This window comes from Rhamphochromis sp. 'chilingali' (assembly GCF_963969265.1).
Source record: "Rhamphochromis sp. 'chilingali' genome assembly, chromosome: 14".
Lineage (NCBI taxonomy): Eukaryota > Metazoa > Chordata > Actinopteri > Cichliformes > Cichlidae > Rhamphochromis > Rhamphochromis sp. 'chilingali'.
This window is the reverse complement of record NC_137941.1, coordinates 30,211,945-30,227,756: the sequence shown is the minus strand read 5'-3', so window position 1 is coordinate 30,227,756 and position 15,812 is coordinate 30,211,945. Positions and strand designations below refer to the sequence as shown.

Sequence of the window (15,812 nt, the reverse complement as noted above, 5' to 3'; positions counted from 1 at the left end):
ATTTTATTTTATAACAAATTTCTAATATATAATATATAATATAATATAGTATATAATTGAGTGTTCAATAAATAAAACTAAATTAAGGCTGATCTTACTGTATGTACTGTACACTTTCTCTTCAATCAAAGAAATAAGCAAAACATTTTTGAACAATGACCTGTATTTTTGAAAATACTACACAGTTGTAACAATGGACTTTCAATTCAGGCTTCCAAAATATACATGAGTCATATTTGTACAATGCATCTCTTGAAAAACATTCCATAACATTCCTCAAAGTTATCTGCTGTAACCTGAATTCAACATTGTGGGGCCTTATGACATCGCGCTTATGTAAAAAATAGTTTTTTAAATGTAAGAGCCATAAGGTAATATGGCAACAGGGGTGTAATTATTAAAATGACACAAAGAAGAGACTTAAAATAACATTATAACCCACAGGCACACAACCAAGAGACCTAAACTGATTAGTATTGGCTTGCTTCTATCACTAAACATCACAATCACTAATACTAGACGATGCAATCTGTTTGTAGTGGTGCACCTTGGGAAAAAAATTGCAAACTGGTGAAATTGGTGCAAGGCACCATTTCCATTGAGAAAAATGGACATTCAAAGTTTGAATTTTTTTTTAAAAGAGTCATGGCTTGAAAAGTGAAAACTGCAGTAATAAAGGCCCCAAGTTGAAAAGTGCCAGAAAAATAAGTTTCACTATGTCCTGCAACTTTACCAGTGCTGGCTTAAAAGAAAGGATGGTACATATTTGAAGAGGTAAACATGTTGTTCCCACATCATAACTGGAAAACTGTTCAATCGTACAGTCTGGTCCTGAAAACCTGGGCCTTCTTTGAAAGGCTGTTCCTTTTGAGCTCCATAACCAGTTTCTATAATACCTCGAAGGTATACTTTTCCAGTGGGTAGGTGAGGTTCAAAGTGTACATTAGTCCAAACAGCATTGCAGCTGCTAGGGTATAGTTATCCAAATCCTGCCAGACTCTCTGGCCTTCAAGGACTATCCCGATGTCCTCAGGGCTGCCATTGGCATCTCTTGACTTTATGATGTAAATTCCCATGGTTGTTTCCTTATTAGATCGTTGGATAATGGCTTCATCTGTGGCCTAGAAAATGCAGAATTCCAAAATTTAATTAAACAGAACACTGGTCAAAGAACATTATACCAAATCTTATTTTAATCTGTGTCACTATTCCAAAAAATGTTAACATTAACACATTAGGTGAACAAAAATGGATTCATTACAGCATGTGATTTGAGTCCTCAGAATGCTTAAAAAGGTAATGAAGTGAAATCTCCATGCAAAGAAGCAGAATACGGTCAGAGCACAGAGAGGTGTTCAACTATCAACTCCACACATAGAAAAATGCAGGTAAAAGAAAAAGAAAAAAAACGCACCCATGGTAAATTGTGAAAATCCCAGGTGATTTTCGACATACTCCTGGCATAGAGTGACAAGCAGCATTTTGTTAAAATTATTATTTTCCCTAAAGTGTATACACAAATTAATTTTTTTCTTACCTGGGCCGTGGGCTCCAGAATGTTCTGAAGTCTTCTTCCTATTTGTCCTCCTCGCCTTTTGAAGACCTTTATTAGTTTGTCAGATAGCACATCTATCTGCGAGAGTAATCTGGACTGCAGTGGCATGGTGGTAATGCGCTTAAACTCTGCATTTATCTAAAAAGAGAAGTTGTCACATAAAAATGCTGTCAAAATCTCAAATCTCACAAGGTTACATCCACACAAAGTTATATTACTATTTATTAGCTATGGGTCCCATGTTGCTGAGCAGTTCCATAGTTGCCCTTACTTCCAAACCACCCAAAGCCTGTTTGCAACCACAGCAGTTGCCTCCTTCTGGCCATTTTGCAGTTCTGCCAAATGACCCAGAAACGACATCTATTATTGTCATATACACATCAAGGTCTTTCATTAATACTTAGTTAAATTAGTTAATTTGACCTTTCCAGAAAATTTACCTTACAGAATGTGAGATAAGATATGCAAATCTTCACTAGTAAATAAAATAATGTTATTAAAACCTTAACAGTAACACCTCTACATAACAGCGCTAGACAATTGTTCTGAAGCAACACCAATCTGCCCTTCAGCAGGGATAAGCACCATATATCGATACAGAAAAAATAAATTTAACATATTTATATTGTCATTATTTTTTATCTCTTTAAGCCCTCCTCTCAGTCTCTCTATAAATCAGTTAAAATAATTTGTTGGGTTTTTGTGTGTCTTTAACATGTTATCAGTAGATTACATTCACTGCCCCAGAACATGAAATAAAGCCCCACGTCATGCACTTCCTCTCCTAATGAGTACTGCATAGGTGTCATGCCCTAAATAAACCGACTTTAGTGAAGACACCCCCCCCCCCCCCCAACACACACAGAGCCCACCCCATGGCAAACTAGCTTATTTAACTGTATAACTAAAACATTTTAGGTACAACCAGTTAACTAAATGGACACGAGTTTGTTAGTCTGTATTCACTGAGAAAAAACAAGCGGATGTGACTGGGCACACACTGAAAAAAAGCTAATGCACATAATATTGTCCCGCAGCTTAAGCTAGCATTATCGTTAGTTAACTTAAGGAATGACTTGTTTTTTACATTATGTTGCTCAACAGCAATTCATGAGAAAAACTTCCCCATCTAATGGATGTTCTCTTCGTTTCCTCTCAAACATGTAGTTTTCAGTTTACCTTGACAAAGTAAAGCTCAGCACCAAACGTAAACGAAGCGAAGACAAAAAATGGCGGACCGCCACAGTGAATTTTCCCTCGCAAAACACACCCTGGGGGTGGAGTTTCAACAGAAAACATAACTATTTTCTGTTATTTTGATATGACTGGTTTTAAAAGACTGAACATCCTTCTAAAACAAGTGAAAGGCGTGAGACTTAATTATGTTTAGACCAAAAATATAAATGATTCATGTTGGATATATTTACTGTATTTTTACTAATTTAACAACCTCATCATTGCATTAGTCGCTTTATGCTATAGCATTACGCTTACATTAGCTTGAAGCTCAAGGTCGTCATTTTATTTAATTTCTTTTTCTGGGCTTACAAACAGGACACACAACATTTAGATAACCGTTACACTGAATCTTGGGTCTGTGTTGAGTCTTCCAGCTGCTGACTACAGAAGCTAGATTGACCTTTCAGCATGTTTATAGCGGCTGTGGCTATGTGCTGGTAATGTTACCGTGTGTGAGCAGTCACATTGGCAGCAGACATGTTTCAACAAACTAGTCATATCCCAGCCCTACATTAGCTTGTTTAATGGTTAAGACACTGCAGGTACCACCACTTACTACAGACACCGATGCAAGTTTGTAATAGTCTGTTAATTTAGACTGAAAGAATATAGAAACAATATTAACTCACATTATATATGTTAATTACTAATTTGCTTATCGCATAATTTCGGTTACCATTAGCTAACTGGAGCCTAACATTGGCCTTTCATGGTTTTCGATAAACAGCCCACATACCTGTAAAATAACAACACCCAGTAAAAGTCCACATATATAAAGGGTCTACACTCGTTCTCACTGGTGTGTTAGCTTTAAAATCTTATTTACCTTCAAGTGTAAAACTCCAGATGGTAGTAGATTTTCCAAAGCGAGAGACAAAAATGGCGGACAGCGCAGCCGATTTTTCCTTTCCAGGGGGCGGAGCTTGAGGATAAAACACGACTAACTTGTTTCTTTTCAACATGATTTGTTCTAAAAGAATCAATATTCTTAAAGAATATGTGAAAATTAAAAGACAAAAATATGTTTAGATGTGAAATTTAAATTAGTCATGCTGGATATATGAAGTAATTCTATGCAAATTCAACAACCACCCTATTGCATTTTTTTCAGTGTAGGCGGAGTAGTCGAACGCAGATTCACTGACCACAGGGAAAGCTAGCGAGACAGAAGTTAAGCTCACGTTGCAACATGGCAAATTGAAGGTAAGCGCGTCATGGACAAAAGTAAAACAGTATGTTGAATGTGCCACGCCACGGAACACAACGAATATGACTGCACATTTACTCCGACATCATCCTAGTGCAAAGACAAGTGGAAGCAGACAAAAACAACAAGCACGCATGCTACAAACTTTACCCGAGTCATTTGGACAGCCGTTAGCACATGATTCTCCTTATGGGGACCTGATATGTTTAACCCTTTAAAACCGGTCAGGGCGGGCACGCTCCGTTTTGCACAACTACTTTTAAATCCTTGTAGAACTGTACTTACATCTTATGCCATCAGCTTGTCCTAGGTCACAGTTTCCTTCCACATATAGCTTTGCAAAAACTGCATAAAAAGCACTTGCAGCAACAAAAACATAATATTCCAGAAACACGCTTTGCCGATCCGAGCAGGTGTTCATAACACTTCCTACGTTAGAATAGACATCAGCGTCAACTATCGCATGTCCGCCATTACCTGCCCAAAACCGGAAGTGACGTCATTTTCGCGGAAATGTAGTTTTTTACCATCAGGGCCTCATGAGTCTATACTGGTGTTTTTAAAAGTTATCTTTGACTTTATGACTTTCTGTGTCGTTTCTGGGATGCTTAGAACTCATATTGCACTGCTGGAAATAGTTTATTTTGATGCATATGCTGCTTTTTTGCAAATTTGCACTATAATATTTATTTTTGTTTTTCCTGCAGTATATAAAAATTGGTGTATTTCAAAAATAAAACTATGAAGACACTCAAAATAAATTTCCTGTGGTTGAAAACTATTTTGTGCAACTTTTTTGTATTTTCAGTTTTCAGGGATAAGCCTCTTAAATTTCTCTAACTAGAAATATATGTTAAGTAAGACAAAGGAGCTGATAGTGGACTTCAGCACTAAGCAGGAGAGGAACTGCCAGACCCCCGTCATCAACGAGTGCCCAGTGGAGAGAGTGGACAGCTTCAAATACCTCGGAGTTCACATCACGCAGGACCTGTCATGGTCCTGTCACATCAACACCGTGGTGAAAAAGGCCCGACAGCGTCTCTACCACCTCAGACGCTTGAGAGACTTCCAACTGCCCTCCAAGGTGCTCAGGAACTTTTACTCGTGCACCATAGAGAGCATCCTGGCGGGAAACATCTTAACCTGGTTCGGGAACAGCACCATGCAGGACAGACGAGCTCTACAGAGGGTTGTGCGGTCAGCTGAGCGCACCATCCGCTCCGAGCTCCCTGACCTGCACTCAATCTACAGCAGGTGGTGCTGGACCAAGGCCAGGAAGATCGTGAAGGACCTCAGCCATCCCAACAACAGACTGTTCTCTCTGTTGAGGTCAGGAAAGCGATTCCGCTCCCTGAAGACCAACACAGAGAGACTGAGGAGGAGCTTCTTCCCGCAGGCGATACGGTCTCTCAATCACACCACCACACAGTACTGACCCACACATACAGTTCTTACACACACACTGGACTTTCTGGACTTTGGTTTTGCACAACACTGGTCACTACATTCTTCATTTCCGGTTAATACTTGTACAGCTGCTGTTATTGTGTATATATTTATTTATATTTAGATTTCTTCATACATTCTTATATAGTTCTATATTGTGTATTGTGTATTTTGTTGTACAGTTATTTTATTTTCAACTTTAATTTATATATTTATCTTTATCTTATTCTTCCCAGTTAAATTTACCCTTCATTCTAATTTGTGTTGTACAGTTATTTCATTTTTAACCTTAATTTATATTTTATTCCTTCCTAGTTAAATTTACCCTTTTTAATTTTTCATATTTATTTCCTATCTTATTCATAGCCTTTTCCTTTTTTGTTCTCTTTAGGTCACGAGCAGTTGTCCAAGCATTTCACTACATATCGTACTGTGTATGACTGTGTACGTGACAAATAAAATTTGAATTTGAATTTGAATTTGAATTTAAAAAAACAAAAACGATTTTTGAATTTTTTTGTAGTTTATTGCACTTTTTTTGCAATTTATGTACTGTAATTACTATGCACCTAATGCATACATATTATTAAAATCTGGGTTATAATGGTTGTATTGATGTATAGCAACTTGAAATGCTCCCAAAAATGGCACTACAGCATGTAAAAATATAATATAAGCTCTGGCGGACTTGGTTCTTATGGAACGCCAGGACTGCCATAATGAATTAATTAAATACACCATTAAATAATTAATTAAATGTGGCAATAATTAATTAAAATTGGAATTAATTAATTAAATAAATAGTTATGACACATGTAATTAATTAATTATTGACACATTTAATTAATTATTTATGTATTTCACATTTTAATTAATTATTGACACATTTAATTAATTATTGACACATTTAATTAATTATATAATGATATATTTATTTATTTCATTTTGGCAGTCCTGGCGCCTGGCTCTCGTCATGAAATAATTTTATCTGTCAGCCTCACCCATCAAACTCAGGGGGCGGGGTTAACGCTGCCCATGCAGCTTCTCTAACATTTGATTGGTTGCCGTGCAAAGTAAGTCAAAACAGGTCGATCCTAGAAAATCGATTGCTTGTGTAGACTTGGGGCAGCCAGTTATCCCAGAATGCAGATCAAATCACAAGCAGCAATGGTGGTGGTGTAGTTTTAAAATACCCCGTTTTTCTGTCACCAGCTACACTTTTAACAGTGTTTTAGCCGCGAATGTCGCGACGTATGTCTGGTCAGGTTGTCAACATAGAACATGTTTGCAAAAGTGCTCAGATGTTTTCAGAGATTTCACTAGCTCTGCTAACAGTTAGCATGCAGAGTGCACCGAGGGGGTTACGTTAACCGGTTTGTTTACATATTCCACTCTCCGTGTTCCACATGTTGCATTCGCAGATTCTCATTTTCACCGAACGATCGTCTCTTTCCGCCTGGTCTTGTGTCTCTGTGCTTCTGTAACATAAAGAACGAGCTGACATTTTTCTCACGAAACCAGCGATCAGCTCAACAGACCCTCAGTTTACCTGCATGCATCCTCCTCCTCATCTGTCAGCTGTTTAACACCTGCTGCTAATTCAAGAAACACGCCTACGTTACCTGGTGATAGTCACAGTTTAACTGGGCAGCCGGTGCTCGATATAACGCAATGTCAGCGCATTTTTCTGCACAAGATAAGTAAATATAGTGTTTTCCCCGAGCGCAGAGCTGCTGGAGCTCGTTTCCTTACAGAGCACTTTATAGGCGAACAGCTTTATCAGCGGCTGATGTCCAATCACCGGCACACAGCTTTCAAACCTCAGCTGAGTTTTAGCTCTCAGTGGTTAAACGCTGGACTTCATTCACTCAGGTTCTGTCTGTCGGGTCACGTTTACTTCGCTGTTTTATTTACAACTGAGCAAATCGGTTTGGCTGAGGTTAAAGTTACGTTTCATAACTGCATAGTTTCACAGACGTTTAATGGTTCACTGGCACATGTGTTAGACTGAACTATCATCTAAATATCATCTGTTTTTTAATAGTTATTCAACTGTATTCTAAGCACCAGCTGTCTGTTAGAATGTGATTTTTTTTCTCTCTCTGTTGGCAGAGGTATAAAAATGCGCAGGAAAATCTGACATGCATGGCGAACTTCACCGACGATATTTAGGGAGGAATAAACACACATCAAACATAAATGAACCATTTGTCTGTCTCCATAATTGAGAGAATTTTCTCTTCTTATGTCAACACTCTCTCTCTTTTTTTTTGCTTTTTTTTTTGCTTTTTCGGTCATGTTATGTTTACCTGTCAAAGGCTTGTTACAAACTATGAAACACATCGTGCAGACTTCTGGATGTTAGAAGAAAACTAATACTGCTCATGAATGAGACTAAAGGCAGGAAGGTGTCCTTTAAAACTAAACATGTTAATAGGACCTCCCTGTTTATATCATAGTTTAAGATATAGCACGTGTATTTCAGTAATAGCCTGCTGAGGCCACTATACGTGCTGGCCTCATATCAAATGTGAAGGCAGACTGAGTCTATGTTTGACGTTTGTTTATATCTAATCTTCCTTTTCAAACATTTAAACAGCAGCGAGTCTGCAGCTGAGGGAATACAAATTCAAATTGTCGGAACAGGTTTGCTCGTTTCTTGGATTCATTTGGTGATTTATTAAATGTATAACTGTTATTCTAATCTGCTGCTGAGTCTCTTACACTTTTCTTTATGCTGTATATTTTCACGTCTCTGGAATAGTTGGCAGTTAGATAGTCAGCTGGGAAACTTTGTGTTAACTCATGGAGCTGAGGATATCGTGGATATGCTGACCTCGCTGCGTGGTGTACAGAGCGAGGTCAGCATGATTAATATTCACAATAAAAATATTAGCCGAACATCATGAAGTCTGTATGTGTTTCATAGTGTCGAACAACCTTTGTACAGTTAAAGCCAGCAGTTACTACATGACGGAAACACCAACGTTATCTCTTTTATGTGTTTATACACAGGTCACGCTGATTACTGAACAAAAACCCAAAGATCAGATGTTAAACAGATTTATTTGCTCTCTCTCCTCCTTAAACATGTTTTTAATGTTAGTTATAATTCAGAATTGGCGACTGAAACACGTAGGACACATAAGAACATCAGGAAATAAAACACCGATAAATATAACCTCAGTAAAAGAAGTCAGCGGGGGTTACTACAGCTGTGTACCGGGGCCTGCGCTTTGTCGGTGGGATTGCTTGCGAGGCGAGCGGGTCTATCCCACGCTTTGCCGTGAGACTGGGCAGACATCTCCGAAATCATCGAAACACTTTTGCAAAGAGGCTGTATCTTGACAAACCGACCAGACACATGAAGATTAAACCACTACATTCTCGGCTAAAAAAATATTAAAACGGTATTTGGTAACACACAAACAGGGTTTTTCAAAGCTCAGTTCTGTTAGCTTCCACATGCCGGTTGTTGTGTGCTAGAAACAATGGCCACCAGGCCAAAGCAATGGTTTTGACTCGATCAGCGTTAACCCCGCCCCCTGAGTTTGATGGGTGAGGCTGACAGATAAAATTATTTCATGATGAGAGCCAGGCGTCAGGACTGCCAAAATGAAATAAATAAATATATCATTAAATAATTAATTAAATGTGTCAATAATTAATGAAATGTGTCAATAATTAATTAAAATGTGAAATACATAAATAATTAATTAAATGTGTCAATAATTAATTAATTACATGTGTCATAACTATTTATTTAATTAATTAATTCCAATTTTAATTAATTATTGCCACATTTAATTAATTATTTAATGGTGTATTTAATTAATTCATTATGGCAGTCCTGGCGTTCCATAGGTTCTATGGTAGGTCTTAAAGGGTTAAACTAGTTTTTTAATTAAGCAGCAAGGCAGAACAAAATCAGAGGCTGCATCAAGACACGGGGCCTAAACCCCAATTCAACCAGACCCAGAACTGATCTGGAATTAAAACAGGACTACAACAGTTCAAAATCAGGACTACTTTAGGACTTAACCAAGACATAACCAGAATCAATACTACATGATAGGAGCACTGAAAATCATCATAGACCTGCAGTACACTGAAAACACCTCTTTATTGTGGTAACAGGAGACTGTATCTTAGAGGCTTGAGTTTTGTGAACCTATCAATGACCTTTTCAGGGTCAATATTATTCAAATATTCCTTTTCAATAGATAATATGGCCAAATCATTCAGCCTCTCTTGTCCCACGGTTCTCCTTAGCCATGTGTGGAGACAACACAAGGCACTAAAAGAGTGCTCACAGCTGCAGCTACTGACAGGAATGGCAATTCTAAAGATGACCTGATGTCATCAACGAGTGCCCAGGGGAGAGAGTGGACAGCTTCAAATACCTCGGAGTTCACATCACGCAGGACCTGTCATGGTCCTGTCACATCAACACCGTGGTGAAAAAGGCCCGTCAGCGTCTCTACCACCTCAGACGCTTGAGAGACTTCCAACTGCCCTCCAAGGTGCTCAGGAACTTTTACTCGTGCACCATAGAGAGCATCCTGGCGGGAAACATCTTAACCTGGTTCGGGAACAGCACCATGCAGGACAGACGAGCTCTACAGAGGGTTGTGCGGTCAGCTGAGCGCACCATCCGCTCCGAGCTCCCTGACCTGCACTCAATCTACAGCAGGCGGTGCTGGACCAAGGCCAGGAAGATCGTGAAGGACCTCAGCCATCCCAACAACGGACTGTTCTCTCTGTTGAGGTCAGGAAAGCGATTCCGCTCCCTGAAGACCAACACAGAGAGACTGAGGAGGAGCTTCTTCCCGCAGGCGATACGGTCTCTCAATCACACCACCACACAGTACTGACCCACACATATAGTTCTTACACACACACTGGACATTCTGGACTTTGTTTTCACTTCATCACTTAAATCACTTTAAGCATATTTGCACTGCACAAGACATAATGTGGATTGCACAACACTGGTCACTACATTCTTCATTTCCGGTTAATACTTGTACAGCTGCTGTTATTGTGTATATATTTATTTATATTTAGATTTCTTCATACATTCTTATATAGTTCTATATTGTGTATTGTGTATTTTGTTGTACAGTTATTTTATTTTCAACTTTAATTTATATATTTTATCTTATTCTTTCCCAGTTAAATTTACCCTTCATTCTAATTTGTGTTGTACAGTTATTTCATTTTTAACCTTAATTTATATTTTATTCCTTCCTAGTTAAATTTACCCTTTTTAATTTTTCATATTTATTTCCTATCTTATTCATAGCCTTTTCCTTTTTTGTTTTCTTTAGGTCACGAGCAGTTGTCCAAGCATTTCACTACATATCGTACTGTGTATGACTGTGTACGTGACAAATAAAAATTTGAATTTGAACCTTCAGAATTGGGAACATGTCATCGTCAAGCAAGTGGAAGGCAGTTGTAATGTTGTGAATGTCCTCTTTTTCCATTTTTCTTTTCATGAAGTTTTTTGCCATGACAAGTTCTTCAGGCTTTATCGTCACATGGTAGTGTGCCACAATGGGTTTTAAGGCATCTTCGGAAAGTAATGTTGAGGAAGATGGATTGCATGCCTGAATACCCTCCATTATTTTCTGTCCTACCCCTAAAAATCTGTCTGCTAGCTCCTGCAACATTCGGTCCAAACAAGGAAAGAACATCTCACACCTAAGCTCTGCTGAGCTTGTGAGATTTGGTTGTTGCACCACAGCTGGATTCGAGCACAAATCCTTCGAGTCTTTTCTGTTTGTGCCTTGCTCCCTGAGGAATCTCAATGTTGCAGCTTCTACAAATGTCCATGGCCTTCTCAAATGTTTCCTCTGCAGCAGCTCTCTCTCTCTCTTTATTCGCCACCAAATTCGTCACACTCTAAAGCCCTTGTAATGATACTGGATTTCCAAGGAAGGGTATTACAAGGGAGGTAGATGAATAGTCTCCTGCTAGCTTGTTGGCTGAACACACTAAAATGTAGTTTTCTGTCTTCGCTCCAAAACAGCACTCTCCTCAGTGCCTCCAATAGACAATTCCTTTTTTCCAAGGTAAGGGACATCTGAACAGAGACAACAGTCCAAATAAATTCACGTTCCCTGTTGCTGTACTCATGATTATAAGACATTGAGACTGTATACTGCGTGTGGTGCAATGATCTGGAGTCGAATTTTGAACTGCCTTTATTCTGGGTTATGAGCCCAACAGCAGTCAGATGCATAATCAGCAATTTCTCCCAGGTGTGGAACAGCACAGTGGGAAGCAAGCTCAACTATAATCAGATCATATACACAGACAGAAATGGGAGAATCGACCGAGAGGACCATGGCAATCTTTGAACTGAACATTAAAATGTAACAAATTTCATGACAGGGGATTTCTATAAATCACCCCCGCAGTTCTTCAGCTAAGACACCTGAGTTAGAAAACACTAACACTGCAGTTGTCTTTTACTCGCGAGGACGGTCACAGAGCGCTCTTCCTGATAGGAGGCACTCACAGACTCGCACTGTATCACCATCTGCGTTCTTTATTTATACAAGCTTGTGTGTGTGTGTGTGTGTGTGTGTACAAAGATAACAGAGTTATTCTAGGAACTCAGAGCTGAGGTTCCCCTTTTCTAAGTCTGTATGTTCTTATAAAAGAGGAAGCTGTTAGTTGTTTATCACACAAGAGTTCATGTCAAAAGTCACGTAGCCATTTGCTTAGTGATCAATAAAAGAACACATTTCATGAAGCTGATCACACTATATACAATTTTCTTCTGACAGGAATCAAGGGCACAGTTTATATTTATTGTTAAACATTTAAATCTTTAAATCTTTTTCTATACTTCAGGATAGTTACCTACCCACACTAAAATATCCTATATACCATGGCCATAAAGAGGTCAAGATGGGGATTGTACTTGTTCGGAATGATAAGTGCTTTTAGAAAGAAGTGGGATGCATCCTCTACATATCAAATGCTGTAAATCAGTACCATTCACAGAGAGTTGGGGAATGGCTGCAATTACAGCATTGTAAGATGCCTGTAGACTGAAGAAGTCACTTGGATGAGTGACAAAATGTTTCTCCCACTGAAAACGCTACGTTCCCAACAACTTGAGATAGAAGACATTCAGCATGACACTGATACATAGTCTCTCTCCAGATCTCAGCACAGCCCTTGCTTAAATACACTAAAAAAGAACAAAAGCATTCCACAGCTGTTTTTTACGCCATTGAGCATCTCCAAGAGAAATAATTTACAACCCCTTATCTCCTCTTACAGGGTTACCTAAAGGTGGCTTCCTGCATCCCCCAATTCCTGAGATAAGATCACCAGGCTCCACCATCTATTAAACTGTATGTGCAATAAAGTGTGAAACAGATTTATATGCTAGGAAGTGTCTTGAATAAATCACAGAGTGTTGCTGTTAAACTGCATATACTGTCAGGGTCCTGGGTCATTTGACCCAGCGTTCTTAGTTTTCCTGTGTTCCTGTGTCATGTTAAGTTCATTTGTTATTCTATGGGTCCTAAATTGTTCAGGTTGATTTATTGGATTTCCCCTTCTGTCTTTATCCCCATTGTTTCCCTCTGTGTGACCGTGTATTTAGTGATGTGAGTTATTGTGCTTCATTTCATTTTCACTTCATTTATTTATTCATTTTCAGGCACAACAAATACCTATATTGAACATAAAATACACAAAACAAAAAACAAAACTTGCCTGAAAAAGGAGTGGGACGAAGAAAACTTATTAAATCCCACCCCTATACTCACTCATCAACAAAAAAAAAACAATAAACTTCCCGCAGCTACGCCCATCATTGCATACAGACCCATCAACAGCCCCGGGCAGATACAAGCATCTAAGCGGCAGCTCGCAACCAACAATTAGAGCCTTCATAACTGAATACAGAATATATAAATTATAAATTGCATTACCACAGGTAACAGGCAGTAATAACTACAAGTAACAAACACACATACATATACATACATATATATCTACACACACAAGTACATATATGTACATACATACGCACACTTTATTTATTTATTTTTATTTTGGAATCCATACCAGCAATGGTAAGAGGACAGACATTACAGAGCACACTAAAACCCATCATTGAGTATACTGTGACCAAACCAACTGTTTGTAGAGAAATTTAAATCTATGAATATTTTTGCATTGTTTCAATTGTAAACTCAGACTGTTCCAGATTTTCACACCACATACAGACACACAAAAGCCTTTACGGGTTGTTCGAGTTCTGGGTAATTTGAATTCTCCAAAGCCTCTCACATTATAAACCTTTTCTCGAATTTCAAATCTAGTTTGTAAATTTGCCGGTAAAAGTTTAGTAAAAGCTTTATACAAAATTATGGATGTATTGTAATTAACCAGATCCTGGAATTTAAGTAACTTTGCCTGAAGAAAGAATTTGTGAGTATGATCTAGATAACCAGCCTTGTGAATAATACGCAGTGCTCGTTTCTGTACTGTGACTAATGGATTAGTTGTATTTTTATATGTATTTCCCCACACTTCCACACAATATGTAAGATATGGAAGAACCAGGGTACAGTACAGAGTACGAAGTGCATCTTTATCAGAATCAGAATCAGAAACTTTATTGTCATTGTCATGAGAACAACGAAATTAAGAATGGTCCCCGATCATTGCATCATCCCTAGCAATATCAAAATATAAATAAAACAATAAAATTCAATAAATAAAATAGATAGAATACTTAAAATACTAATAAGATATAACAGTAAAACATTCACATACATTCCCACACACATGCTTCAGACCGTGCATAGATTAACACAAGAGTGGCGTGATGGACATTTTTTTGTAGTATTCAGATGTGTTATTGCAGTTGGATAACAGCTGTGTTTGAGTATATTAGTCCTTGCTCTGATTGCCCTGTACCGTCTGCCTGAGGGCAACAGTTCGAACAGGGAGTGGCCAGGATGTGAGGTGTCTTTTATGATGTTTTGGGCCTTTTTAAAACAGTGGGCGTTGTGTAGAACTTCCAGTGTGGGGAGAGGGCAGCCAGTGATCTTTTGGGCGGTGTTAATGATCCCTTGGAGTGCTTTCCTCTGAGCCCCTGTGCAGCTAGTGTACCAGATGCATATCAAGGAATTGTTTCACTTTGTTCAAAACTGCGAGGCTTCTAGAAATTTTGGTTTTTATGTGTCTGACGTGGGGTTTCCATGAAATTTTGTTATCAATTACAACTCCCAAAAATTTGTTTTCACTCACATTATCAATTGGTACACCTTCAATGATAATTGGTAATTCTATATTATATTTTAAATTACCAAAAAACATTGCTTTAGTTTTATTTATATTTAATGATAATTTATTTATGTCCATCCATTTTTTTTATTAATTTTAGCTCCCTGTTTACAGTCATTACAAGATCAGTATAATCATCGCTACTGAAAAATATGTTGGTGTCATCTGCGAACAGTATGAGTTTAAGTACTTGAGAAACATCAAAAATATCATTTATGTATACATTGAAAAGTTTTGGTCCCAACACTGACCCTTGGGGAACACCACATGTAATACCAAGTTTCTCTGAATGGTAATGCCCTATGCTAACATATTGTTCCCGACCTGTTAGGTAACTTTTTAACCAGTTACCAGCTTTCCCTCGAATACCATATCTTTCCAATTTATCCAGTAAAATTGAGTGATTGATTGTGTCGAAGGCCTTTTTGAGGTCAACAAAATACCAACTGCATATTTATTTTTATCCAGTGTATCAGTAATTTCTTCTACTGCCTCAATTATCGCCATTGAAGTGGTTCTTTGCGTTCTGAAACCATACTGACCAACATTTATTATTTGATGTTTTTCAAGGAATTTTTCTAATCTTGAATTAAAAAGTTTTTCTAGAATTTTTGAGAATTGAGGCAGTAGAGAAATAGGCCTATAATTGGTAAAACTGTGTTTGTCATTACTTTTATATAGTGGTATTACTTTCGCAATTTTCATTTTTTTTGGAAAACAACCGGACTGAAATGATAAATTACAGATATATGTTAAGGGACTAGCAATATTCAGAATAACCTGTTTAACTACAGACATATTTATGTCATGATAATCCATTGAAGACTTACTTTTACATTTTAATGTGATATTTATTACTTCTTGCTCATTTGTAGCTGAGAGGAACAGTGAAAAGGGATTTGATTTTATATTACTGATATTTTCATTTTTATGACACGGGATGTCCGCTGCTAGTTCAGGGCCAACATTTATGAAGAATTTATTGAACCCATCGACAATATTACTCATGTTGTGATTTTCACCATTTGCATCAGTAAAATATTC

The 15,812-nt window shown here is 37.9% G+C and overlaps 1 long non-coding RNA gene across 1 annotated transcript; it reads right to left on the bottom strand.

Annotated features, from left to right (window-relative positions):
• Positions 1-217: 217 nt before the first annotated feature.
• LOC308410193 lies at positions 218-3,682 on the bottom strand. The gene is made up of 3 exons (XR_013974138.1): positions 3,621-3,682; positions 1,538-1,693; positions 218-1,121 (listed from the first exon to the last, which is right to left on the bottom strand). It is a non-coding gene; the product is annotated as an uncharacterized lncRNA (long non-coding RNA).
• Positions 3,683-15,812: the final 12,130 nt, after the last annotated feature.